This window comes from Camelus ferus, chromosome 13, assembly GCF_009834535.1.
Source record: "Camelus ferus isolate YT-003-E chromosome 13, BCGSAC_Cfer_1.0, whole genome shotgun sequence".
Classification (NCBI taxonomy): domain Eukaryota; kingdom Metazoa; phylum Chordata; class Mammalia; order Artiodactyla; family Camelidae; genus Camelus; species Camelus ferus.
In genome coordinates, this window is record NC_045708.1 from 21,247,681 (window position 1) to 21,259,605 (window position 11,925).

General features: G+C 51.5%; 1 long non-coding RNA gene across 1 annotated transcript; it reads right to left on the reverse strand.

Moving 5' to 3' along the window:
* Window positions 1-2,783: 2,783 nt before the first annotated feature.
* LOC116668165 lies at window positions 2,784-11,270 on the reverse strand. Its single transcript, XR_004325233.1, has 4 exons — window positions 11,141-11,270; window positions 7,088-7,271; window positions 4,608-4,763; window positions 2,784-3,548 (listed from the first exon to the last, which is right to left on the reverse strand). It is a non-coding gene; the product is annotated as an uncharacterized LOC116668165 (long non-coding RNA).
* Between the last annotated feature and the right edge of the window lie 655 nt (window positions 11,271-11,925).

The following is an 11,925-nucleotide window of genomic DNA, read 5'->3' on the forward strand; positions in this document are numbered from 1 at the left end:
TTGAGCAGTAAGGCCAGATTTTCCTAATATCAATCCCACAGTTTTTTTCTGGCAAGGGCCCGTATATCCCTGTATTAATTAAGGCTGGCATTTCCCCTGGCAATATTATCATAGACTATTTAGCAGGCAGATCTAAGGCTGCACTGCCCCGTGCTGCGGTGGATAATTCCATGACACTGCGTGGTAAGGGGTGTTGTTGGTTGTTTGAGTCTGAATGGCCCCTTGGGCTGGATCTGCTCCCTTGTTCTGAGAGGCTAGGAGCTGGCCCCTCAAGGAGTTTCCCTGCAGGGAGTGCCATCCTTATGAAAAGCAGATCTACACTGATTGGCCCAGTGATCACCCTTTACACATTTAGGACGAAGGCCAGGTGGCCTTTCTTGTTTGTTTGTTTTTTTAACATTTTTTATTGATTTATAATCATGTTACAATGTTGTGTCAAATTCCAATGTAGAGCACAATTTTTCAGTTATACATGAACATACATATATTCATTGTCACATTTTTTTCTCTGTGAGCTACCATAAGATCTTGTGTATATCTCCCTGTGCTATACAGTATAATCTTGGCCTTTCTTGTTTTTGCTTAACATTATTCATTGGCTTCCTTTTAACTGGCTTTTGACATTGCTTCTTATGCCCGGGGAGGCCACAATTAAAGCATTTTCCCATAAACCCTTTATTTAATTTTAAATTTGCCGTAGCCTGAGCCATCATATTAGCTTTAAATGACTCAGTACCTACTCCTTGGCATAATTTAATATAATCATTTAAGGAAGCCTTGCCTTTTAAAGGGCCCAATCGCCTTCTTACAGTCAGGATTGGCATTTTTATATGCAAGTAGCTGGAGAGTGGTATCTGCAGCCTCAATATTTTTACTTGTCTTTTAATAGATTCTTGGAATCACGCAATAAATTCAGGATAGGGTTCCTTTGGTCCCTGTATTATTTTTTGAAATGATGTAGCCACCTGTCCATTGGATTCGATTTTTTCCCAAGCCCTCAAACAGCATGGCTCACTTGCTCTATGGCCTGATCGTCCATCGGAAGCTGATCTTGGACTCGTGCCCAGGCACTGAGACCCATTAGCGGGTCAAAAGATACCGGAATATTCCGAGCTTGGTTATCCATTGCCGTAGTTTCAGCATGGTCAAGCCACCAGGTTCTGAACTGTAAAAATCCAGAAGGAGCCAAAACAGTCCTGGCCAAAGTTTGCTGACCAGTAGGAACAAGCCGTGATCCCTCAGCCATACTTTGTAGGAGCCCCGCAGTAAAAGGGGAATTCACCCCCTAATTCTGAACCGCTTGTTTTAGTTCTTTTTTCATTTTAAAGTGGAACGGTTCATGAGTAGCCTTATAAATGCCATTTGGGTTATTTGGATCCACTCCAGGAGCCAAATGTTCTCTCACTACGACAGGTAGAGTCACATTAAGTGCCTCTAAGTCACCCTGTTGTTTTGCTTCAAGAATTCCTTGCTGTATTGTGGGGAGAGAACTAGTTTTAACAAGTATGGTGTCTTTCATAAGAGTCTGAGGGCGAGTTGTTTGTTTTGGCAATGAAAAGGTAGGAGGAGGTGGCCATATATCCTCCTCCATTTTGGGGGGGCTGACGGCATAGCGGGCTCCTGAGGCATGGCCATGGCTGCTAATGGCTGTCCCTTTCCATCAGGTAGGGCATAATCAGGGGTCTCTTGGTCGTCATCAGAACTAGAACTATCAAATTCTTCAGTTGTCTGCAATGGCTCCAGAACCGATTTTATGAGACTCCATGTTGGCGAAACAGTGACCAGAATCTGAATCCTTTTGCATGTAATTTCTTTAGTTCTGCTCCTGCTCTTTCCCAGTCTTGTAAACTTAAAGTGCCTAATGCTGGAGACCAGGTACAATGTTTATCAATTAACGTTAACAGTTCTAGTATCTGGCCTTCCCTAGTCCGGGCTCCTCCTGCCACGAGGAGCTGCCTCAACAGACAAACACATGGTTTATATTGTCCAGAGATTGCTAGATTTCCCACTATAACCCTGAAAATTTTCCCAAGACAGTCCTTACTAGCAGTGGGTTTTCGAGGCCTCTCCCTCCTCTCGGGGTCTTGCAGCACTGTACTTCCACTTTGCAGAAATGCCGTCCTCAGTTCAAGTCCCTGTTCGGGCGCCACTTGTTGCGTCCAGCACAGCTTGGGACTTGTCTGAGGACGGGCGATGCAAGATTTGAGAAACAAAGAGACAAAGTAAAGAGCAAAGATGGGACCAGGGGACTCAAGATCTCGTGGATCGAGAGCGCAGAAAGCCTGGTCAACATCATATTTATTAGGAGTATACAGCTCAGAAAAAACTGCGATCAAAGAGGTGAGGCTTTAGATATTCCAAGCGATAAGCACTAAGTTTTGCTTGCTAAGTGATTGGTTAATTCCCAGCCTATCCCCTCCAGGAACAATCACCCTCCTCGGGATATATAAGATTTATGAGTCTACCCTGTGATTGCCTCTAGGACATCTCCAGATAGCAAATATTTCCCCTGGGTCAAACCCCATGCTTTCATGCCAGAACAAAGTTCTGTTAATGGCTGACCTGGCTTTCCAGGACCGTCCATTGTTCACCCTAAGGAAACACATGCCCTCCTTCGTGCCCTTATGGTCAATCTCAGGATGGCTCCTTCCAGATTTTCTTTAGCATAATACGTGCTATAGGTCATCTACTGCGTAAAACATTAAAACAAAGCAAGCATGTGTGTTTTAAGCAAGCAAGTATGAATATAATATTTTAAGCTCATAGAAATTTAAGTGCAGCTTGTTTTCCAGCAGCTTGTTTCCCAGCACATACCTTCAAAGAACTGACAAGCTCTGGGTGCAGGGAGGTGGACAGGCTGGGGGACAACAGGAAATCTGACCATAAAGGTGCAGCAAATGGTGGTGGTGGGAGGGAGGTGCTGTGGGAGCCCCCAGCAGAGGTGACTCATTTCATAGCTGCAAAAGGTGAAGCTTGAGCTGCGATCTAAAGGGTGAAGGGGGGGTGGGGTGAGGATAGAGAAACCAGCTGAGGGGCACAGACAGGCTGAATGAACGTGTCATGAGCCATTGTCGGGGACGGGGACTTCTTGCCTCTCAGCAGCCTTGAACACAAGACAGGACGTGAGAGACACTGCTGGAGCAGCAGGGAAGGCTTCCCATCGATAGCAGGTCACTGCCCATCTCAGGTGGTGGCGTCTGTCCCAGTCTTTGCTGCCTCCTCTGCTTCCATCTCACCTCCTCCCACCAAGTCCCTTAGAATCTCTTCGGGGGCGCTGCCGCATCCCACTCTCAGTCATGTGGTATGAATCCTCCGCTCCTGAGGTGGATCCTGATTGGCTTAAGCCATCAGCTACCCCATCCTGCTGATGTGTGATTGATTCAAGGAAGGGCGCATGACCCAGCTCTGGCCAGTGAGAGGGGAGATGTTTGCCGGGGTTTCTGGGGGAAGGATTCTCCTGTCTCCTTGGAGGGAGCTCGGGGAAGGGACCTGCACTTTCCCTCTGGCTCCATGGAGTGAAGGCATGAAGGCCGGGGATGAAGGCAACCCTGGAAGAGAGAATGTCAGAGAAACAGAGCCCCGCTGGACCTACCTCTACAGGTCTCATTTCTCTGAGCCAGCAAATTCCCAAATTGTTTAGCCTGTTTGTTGTTGCTTTTAAGTGAACACTTTCTAACTAGAGGGACAGGGCATTTCTGGAGGACAGAAGTGGATAGAGCTGGAAAAAGAGCAGCCAGTGGTGTCGGGACCTGGCGTGGGGTGGGGGTGGTCAAGTCCCCTTTGTTTTTAATGTCATCTCCATGTTCAGTACTTGTGAGTCAAGATCTTTCCCCCAGAAAATATCCCCTGACCTTGCCCTGCTCTGGCTCCCGGACGGCAAGTCCTGGTCAGATGGCTCAGTTCTGTCCTATCCCTGCCCGCTGCCTGACTTTGGATCTCACTGCAGTCACACCCCCTCTTTGGGCCTCTGTCTGTGATCCATACACCAGCCCCCGGACTGCACTTCCCAAGGGCAGAGGTGATGTCCAAGCCAGCCCTGCAGCCCCAGAGCCCAGGACAGGCCCGGCACACAACAGGTGTCAAAGGGGCTATTGACCAATCAGAGTGGGAGCTGCACCTTCCTGCACTGACCTCCCGAAGTCAGGGTCATGTGTGATGCTGATGTGAACTGGCTGCTGCTCCTCTGTCTACCCCAAGAGGCTTGCAGAGGCCTCAGCCTCGTGCTAGAGCAGCAAGAAGAGACTGAGCATCCGGACTGCATGGTGGAGACGTCAGCTCACACAGGACTTCTAGTACAGCCACTCTTCTAGACTGAAGAGGAAAAAAAAATCACCCCGAAACTCAACCATTTGCTTCCCAGCTGCAGCTGACCTGGGCAGTCAAGCCTAGGACCCCCTCCTCAGTCTGTTCATTGGTAGTGGGGGGAGGGAGAGTAATAGTGAGGGGACAAGGCTCAAATCGTGAGATATATCAGTGGGGATCAGCCCAGGTTTCTTCCTTTAAAACAGGAGAGCCCCCACTGGGTGGCTTGAGCTGCACCTCAGAGTACAGGACACGTGTCTGTATTCACAGGCAGGAGCAGAAAAGGCTGGGGTGGAGGGACCCACCTTCATCCGTGGGGAGAGGGGGCGGCCCGAGGAGCACAGCAGGTGGGTTGGGAGCCCAGGGTCTGGGGTGGTGATCTCAGGCCCGTCTTCGGCCTTTCTAGGACTTGGGTTCCTCTCAGGCAGGCAGGATGCAGGTAGAATGCAGAGAGGAAGAACCTGGGGTGGTTACAAGGTTAGGAAGAGCCCTCGTGAGATATCCCAACACTCATTCCTGTATTTATTCAGACCCAGTATCACCAACAAGGGGGCTTGCAGTTGCTAGTGGAGAAGACGGACAATAAACAGGGAATCACACGAAAATATGTACTGGCCCAATTGTAATAAGGGCTATGAAGGAAACCAATTGTAGATGATTAAAGGAGGGAGTAATTGACATTTATTTTCCATTTATCTTAATCCTCATCATAACCCAGCAAGGCAGGAGTTATCGGAGGAAGCTGAGCTCAGAGAAGGTCAGCAACTTGTCCAAGGCCACAGAGCTTATAAGTGGTGGTTGTGGAAGTATTGGGACCCCTGACAAGCTAGGTCTGTTCCCAGAGCCAACACTCTTGGGACCACATAGGAGTGGCCCTCACCCCCACCCCCAGGCCAGCCGTGTTGGGAAGCTGTCAGCAGGGCTGGCCTGGAGACACTGACTGGCTTGGTTTGGGGGTGTTGTTCTTTTGCATGTGGCCCAGTCTGGGGCTAGATTTAGTGTCCAGGGGAATCCTCTCAACTCAACAGCCCCGAAGTTTCAGGAGAAGCTGAGCAGGTTAGGGTGGTCCTGCTTTCCAGCAATGGGCATCCTGTTGCTTGCTCAGTGACCTGTCCCATGGAGGGGGTGGAAGTCAGGGACTCCAGTCTCCAAAGAGCAGACGGTGGGCCTTCCATAGCTAAATCCCAGAACAGCTTTCAAGGAAGAGAAACCGTGGGTGAGTTTGTATCTTGCTTCTATCTCTTACAAGCTGTGCAATCTCAGGCAAATGACTTAACCTCTCTGAGCCTCTTTTCCCCCATATATGAGCTAGACTTACTCACGACAACTTACAGAGCCTATGCTATTGAGCATCACATAGTGGATTTCCTTCCCCGTTTCCTCTCAGCTGGACCCCATGAAGTGTGATTTTCTCATTTCTGCCCCTCCACTGAGGCATTCTAGAAGCCCCCACCTATGGCTCTGTGACCTGGGGCAAGTCGCTGAAGCTCCCTGGGCCTCCATCTCCTCACCTGTAAAATGGGGAGGATGAGGGTCCCTGCCTCACGGGCTTCCTGGGAGGCTGACAGGACCACCCACACAGAGCACTTAGCAGCGGGGCTGAGGCCGTGCATCACGCGTGCCAGGTCACCTCGTCCAAAGCCCTCGGCCTCCACTGACAGGACAGAGCTTGGCCTCAACACGTTGAAACCATAGGTCCCTCCAATCCTAACACCGTCCAGCCTCCCGCTGCCCTGGGAGCCCCATGGCCCATGTTTCTTCTCCCATTTCTCAGATGAGGCCTCCAAGGCTCACTGAGGGTCAGGGCCGGGCTCAGTGCCTCCGCAAGGAAGCCCTCGGACAAGGGCTTTGGACGCCAGAGTCCTGCTCTCACCAGCACATCACAGGGTAGGTTCTGCCCATTTAATGACACCGTTACTTCTGCACAGCCCTCGGCCATGGCGGTGTCTGTTAAGCCCCTGTCCAGCAGAGGTCAGCGTGGGGAGGTCAGCGGGAGCCCAGTGACAGGGAGCAGCCAGGCCCCGCTCTCAATTAGGGCCTTGCCAATGGCCTTAGCATCCATCAGCGTCACGGCTCCATCTCCCGGGTGCCCAGGATATATAACACGTCCCAATCAGGGGCCGGCAGAGAGGTGGTGAGAAGTAATAATTGCCTTGGCAGGTTCCTGCAGCCAGATTTATCATGACATAAAGAAAAAAACGTAGCTCCTGGCAGTTAATAGGCAGCTGGCCTGTCTGTGCTTATAGAAATCCTGGGGTGGAGCGGGCGGGGGCTTCTACCCTACATTTGCTCTGCCCACGGCCATGGGCAGGGCCTGTCTGGCCCATCCATCTTCTTGTGCTCCAGGACCCCTGGTCTGAGAGGCCACCAACTCTGACACATTTCATAACATTTGAAAATCAGTGCCCAGGCCACAGATACCCATTTGGTGTTGTATCAAGGGGTTCCCTGGCTTTCAGTGTCACCCAGACAGGCCACGGAGCAGAGCAGTTAAAGGCCCAGGCTTTGGAGTCAGCCTGACTGGTGCAGCAGGGAGCACAGACGAGCCATCCCCACTGGGCTCTGACATCTTTCTGGGTGTTGTTTTTTAAAGCTATGCCTTTTGGAGGGGGCACCAAGATATAAGGAAAGAAGCCCTTTCCTGGCTGTGGGGCTTTGGACCAGACACAGACTGCCTGAGCCCGGTTTCCCACTGCTGGGATGGAGAAACAGTCACCCTGGGGTGGAGATCGGACGGGGTGAGCCCAGGATGGGGAGCACGCAGCCCGGGGCTCGCGCACAGCACCTGCTCAGGAGTAGCTGGCCAGGCCGGAAGGCTCACGTCACACCGCTCTGTGCTTGTCCATTTCTCCTGCTCCCTGAGCATCTGCAGGGCTGGGACCTCAGAGCCAGCACAGGCAGCACACACGTTTCCTGAATGGTCACAGGAATGAGGAGCCGGGTGGTGTCCGGTAAACCAGAGGTTATCTCTGAGGACAGAGAATAGGCAGAGAGGTGCCTTCAGACCCCCGTTCCATTCCTCACACCTCAAGGCAGGCGGGGGCTCACACCCATTGACTGGCTAACAGGATTTGTCCCCTCCTATTTGAAGACAATCTCAAAGCCCCTCACGTGGGAGAGAAGGGCAGAACCATTCTTTCATCCTCTGCCTACTTCTGCCTCTGCACACATGACTGACAACCTGGGTCACTGGTCAGTGCAGACCTGCTCCCAGAAGATCCTCTGCGCAGATGCTCTGCAGGAGCCCCGGTGCTCTGCCAGCCTCCTACCTGCATGTGCCCTCCTATTTCTGCTGCGGGTAAGGAATCTAAGAGATCTTGTTCTTGCAAAATCCCTTAGACATTCTAGTGTCGTGTCATTTCAGTATTCACCAGGTCCTGCCATGTAAGTCAGTGCGTATCTTCTCTCTGTCTGTCTCTCTCTGCCTGTATCTCTCTTGCTCACTCGCTCTCTCTCTCTCTCTCTCCTTCCTTTCCCTCACCAACAATATGTCAGGACAATCTGTCCCCTCGCAGAGGGACCATCAAACAATATCGAGCAAAATTTCAACACATGTAACCAGACTCCCTGGCCTGGGTACATAAGCAAGGGCCGTCAATAAAGCTGCATGTGGCCGAGCCTTGCCTGGTTCACTGCTTTTCCAAATGCTCTGCATTTGCTCTGCTGAAAACAAGGTCCCTTAACGACGGGCATTTCATCTTTGTGGGAGGACACGGCTGCGGGGAGAGGGGTGCACAGGCAGGGCCGCGGGAGGCTGGGCAGCGCCTGTGGCTGGGCCGCTCGTGGCCGTGGACTTGAGGTGTGCGCCTCACCAGGCAGAGCCTCTGTGTCCTCGTCAGCAGAGGGGACAGTGACAGCCCCTTCCTTGTTTGGAGGGTTCAGAGAAACGTACCAGGATTATCAGCACAAGAAATGATGGAAAGCTCTGCCCCCCAGTCTCACCTGTTGCCTGATTCCCCACTCGATATAAACACAGCGTGGGGCAGGACCACAGGAACTATCTGGTCAACCCCTTCAATTCATAGCCGAGGAAACTGAGGCTCAGAGAGGCAGGGGGGCTGGCCCAAGGTCACATCTGCAAGTAAGGGCAATGGGCTCCTGCCCCAGCCCCAGCCTGGTCCTGCACCGTCTCCGGCTGCCAGGTCCCGCCTCAGCTGCCCTGGGTGCCCCCTCCCCTCCCAGTCAGGCTGCAGCTGCACCTGGCTCTTGATTTTCCTGCTCATCCCAGAAAACTCTGATTGTGAGTCATCATCACTGGGTTTTAATCATCCTGGAAGCTCCCCAAGCACTTTCCGAGGCCATTTGTCTGTTCCATCTTCCTCACAATAAACAGGTTCAGAGTCATTAGTTTCCGATCACAAGAAACCCCAGGGCTCCTGGTGGTGTCCACATACTTTCACTGCTCTGACGACTCCTGCACAGGGGCTGGAAAGGTCCTTAGAGGTCAGGAGAGCACCCACTGCACAGGATGGGGAAACAGGCTGGGGTGGGCAGGACTTGCTTGGGGTCAGACTGCAGGTCAGAGGCTCCCAGCCCACTCGTCACCATTGCCACCTGCTAAGCCTTAACTACTTGTGAGACCCCGTTTCCCATGGGGTCGCAAAGGCAGGTTCACCCATTCCTCACCTACATTCCGCCCATAAGTGTGGAGGCGTCACAGGGATCTGTACAGCTCCCAGCTTCCCCTTTCTGGTCACTTCAAATAAATAACTTCATTGTTGTAAAATGGTTTGTTCTTGTTGCAAAAATGACACCAAAATGTTGAGTCTAAAATCTCTAAATGCACCCCAGGAAACACCATTAATAGAATCAGAAATATTTTGTGCCAGGCCCTGAGACAGGAAGTCAATGCTGAGTCCAGCAGACCCTGCCCCTCCCATGCTGCTCTCCCTCAAGGGAGGAGGGACAGAACTGCCCCAGGTACCCAGAGTCAGAGAGATATGTACCACAGCAGCACATGCAGCGACTCCCGCTGGGCCCCAGGGGGTTATAAACAACATTTCATTTCATGATGCCTGAGGGTAGGGTTATTATTTCCATCTAGCAGGTAGGGAAACTGAGGCTCAAGCCTCTGGACACCAAGTTCCATGGCCCCCTCCAAAATCTATTCCCTTTTGGGTTCCCAGTTCACCCTCACTGACTGACAGCTGAGCTGGGCCTTAGGGTTGCAGAAATGGATGGCATGAGTGTGGCAAGAGGAGCTCCCAGTCAGGGGAGGAGATAAACCTGCCTCTCCCAAAACAGCCCAGATTAGACAGTGAGATGGTATCTCATAGGCACAGAAGACAGCAGGGCTCAGAGGACCAGCCTGGAGCCCCAGGATATGAGGCCTTCCTGTCTTCATCACCTCAGTAGAAGCTCAGTTATAATGGAAAGAATGAAGGAAGGAAGGAAGGAAGGAAGGAAGGAAGGAAAGAAGGGAGGGAGGGAGGGAGGGAGGAAGGAAGGAAGGAAGGAAGGAAGGAAGGAAGGAAGGAAGGAAGGAAGGAAGGAAGTGGAGAGATTGATAAATTCTGACTCGGGCCAGGGGAGGAAATTTCAAGAAAGCTAAGAACATTGATGACTGTGCCCCTGCCTCACTGTGTGACCTTGGGCAAGACCCTTGCCCTCTCTGGGCCTCCGTTTCTCCTTCTGTAGAACAAGTGAATTGGTCATGAAGGACCATGGCCACTCGCCCTTCTGAGCCTCTTCCATTCGAGGCAGGAGGAGAGTCAAGAGACCCCAGCTGGTCCCTGCACCGACTGCAGCCACCAGCCTGACACCATCCAGGATTTGACAGGGTACATGTGCCTGCACCTTGGGATGGAACTGCTGGGATAGCTCTGATGAGGATGCATGATGCGAGTAAGCAGCAGGACACCGAGGGAGACAGGCTGACAAATGATCAGTGCAGTCATAATCCGGAGCTCCAGACAAACACACAAACGACTGTGACCAGGGCGGTTATAACAGCCAGTGTTACCGAGCTCTCTTCTAAGCCCCTTTACTTCAGTTATCTCATTTACCCAACAACCCCCCAGATAAGTAGGTCTGTTAGTTAGCACTCTTTTATGAGAGACTAAATCCAAAGTGCTCACAGAGGGGGTTCAGTGTCCCATAGAACTGGGATGAGCAGAAATAGACCTGCCTCAGGCATGGCTGGATCCAGGGGCTCAAATAAGAGCACTGGATCTACTTTTTTTTAACATTGCCTTATTTCACTTCTCTCTGTCTGTGAGGAACTTGGGATAGACCTCTCTTCTCCCTTTACTGCTGGAATTCTTCACGGGAAGGGTAAGGAGAGGAAGGAGGAGTCATAACCTTTGGCAACACCAAGCTTGCATCACCCCATCTGGGACTCCATACAGAAGAAAGAGCTAGTCTCTGCCCCAGTAGCCAGATATCAGATCCTGGCAAGGATTCTGATTGGCCTGATTTGCGTCACAGGCCCACTCCTGGGACCAGTCACTATTTCTAGAGTTCGGGATACTGGAATTGGTCTGGCTGGGCCTTTAGCTGTCTCAAAGGATAGGAGATGGGGTGGGGGCTGTGATTAGTAACCTGGTCTGGATCTCTTGGCCTGGGGAGTGCAGGAGGCTTAGTTTCCTAAAGAAAGAAGGGCTAGACACTGAGAGGAGACAGGAGAGGTAGCGAGGCAAAAAAGACAGCATGTGTCAATTACAGGATTGCATCCTACTTTACAGAAGAGGAAACTCTGTCTTAAAGAATCTAAGTAACCCTGGAAGACTAGTAAGTGGCAGAACAGGGACTCAGAAGGCCCTTCACGGACAACCGCTAAGCTACAGTGTTTCCCACGGACCCCACCTCTGTTCTGTCACAGCTCCAGCTCCCCACAAACCTGAGTTCCAAAAGGTTTCAAGCCGTCATTCCAGCCAGAACAGGACAGTTCTCAAAGCTCAGACACTCAGGCCCCTGGACAGCCCTGGATCTAATCTTCATGATGGATTTAATTTGAAGTTCCCTTTCTTCCTCCCATCCCCAGCCTGACCACGGTGCACAGAGCCGGCTGCTGCCCGTGGCAATTTCTTGTTGGCTAAGCAGTGCTGAGAGTGAGCTCATCACAGAGAATAGAGGCCAGGGTGGCGTTGTCGGGGGTCAACATTAGCAGGGAGATACAGGGAGCATTAAGGCGGCTATAGTGTGAGCTGTCTAGCGTTGCAGCACATTCTCCAGTGAAGCGCACAGCTCAGAGCACTCAGACACAATCAAAGCCTCTCCACCCCTCCCTCCCTCCCTCCTGTCCCAACCTGCCGCTTTCATTTAAGGGATGTTCCACAGCCCATCACAGCTGAGCCTCGGTCCAAACCCCTTCATTTTACAGGTGAGAAAACAGCCCTGAAATGCCTGGCTCTTGTTCAAGGTCAGAAAGTGAACTCAGGGTGAAGTAAGAACCTCCCAGGAAGGGCATATCTGGTGCCAGGCACTGTGATGGGCACTTTCATACCTTACTTAATCCAATCCTCTATCAGTAATGATTCTTGCTTTATTCGTGGGGAAACTGAGTATCAAAAAGGTTACCTGCCTCTCTCAGTATCACCCAACTAGGAAAGAGCAGAGCTGATATTGGACTGATTTGTTTGATACAAAAGTCAAGTCCTGACCCAACTGTGCTGGTCATTGGTC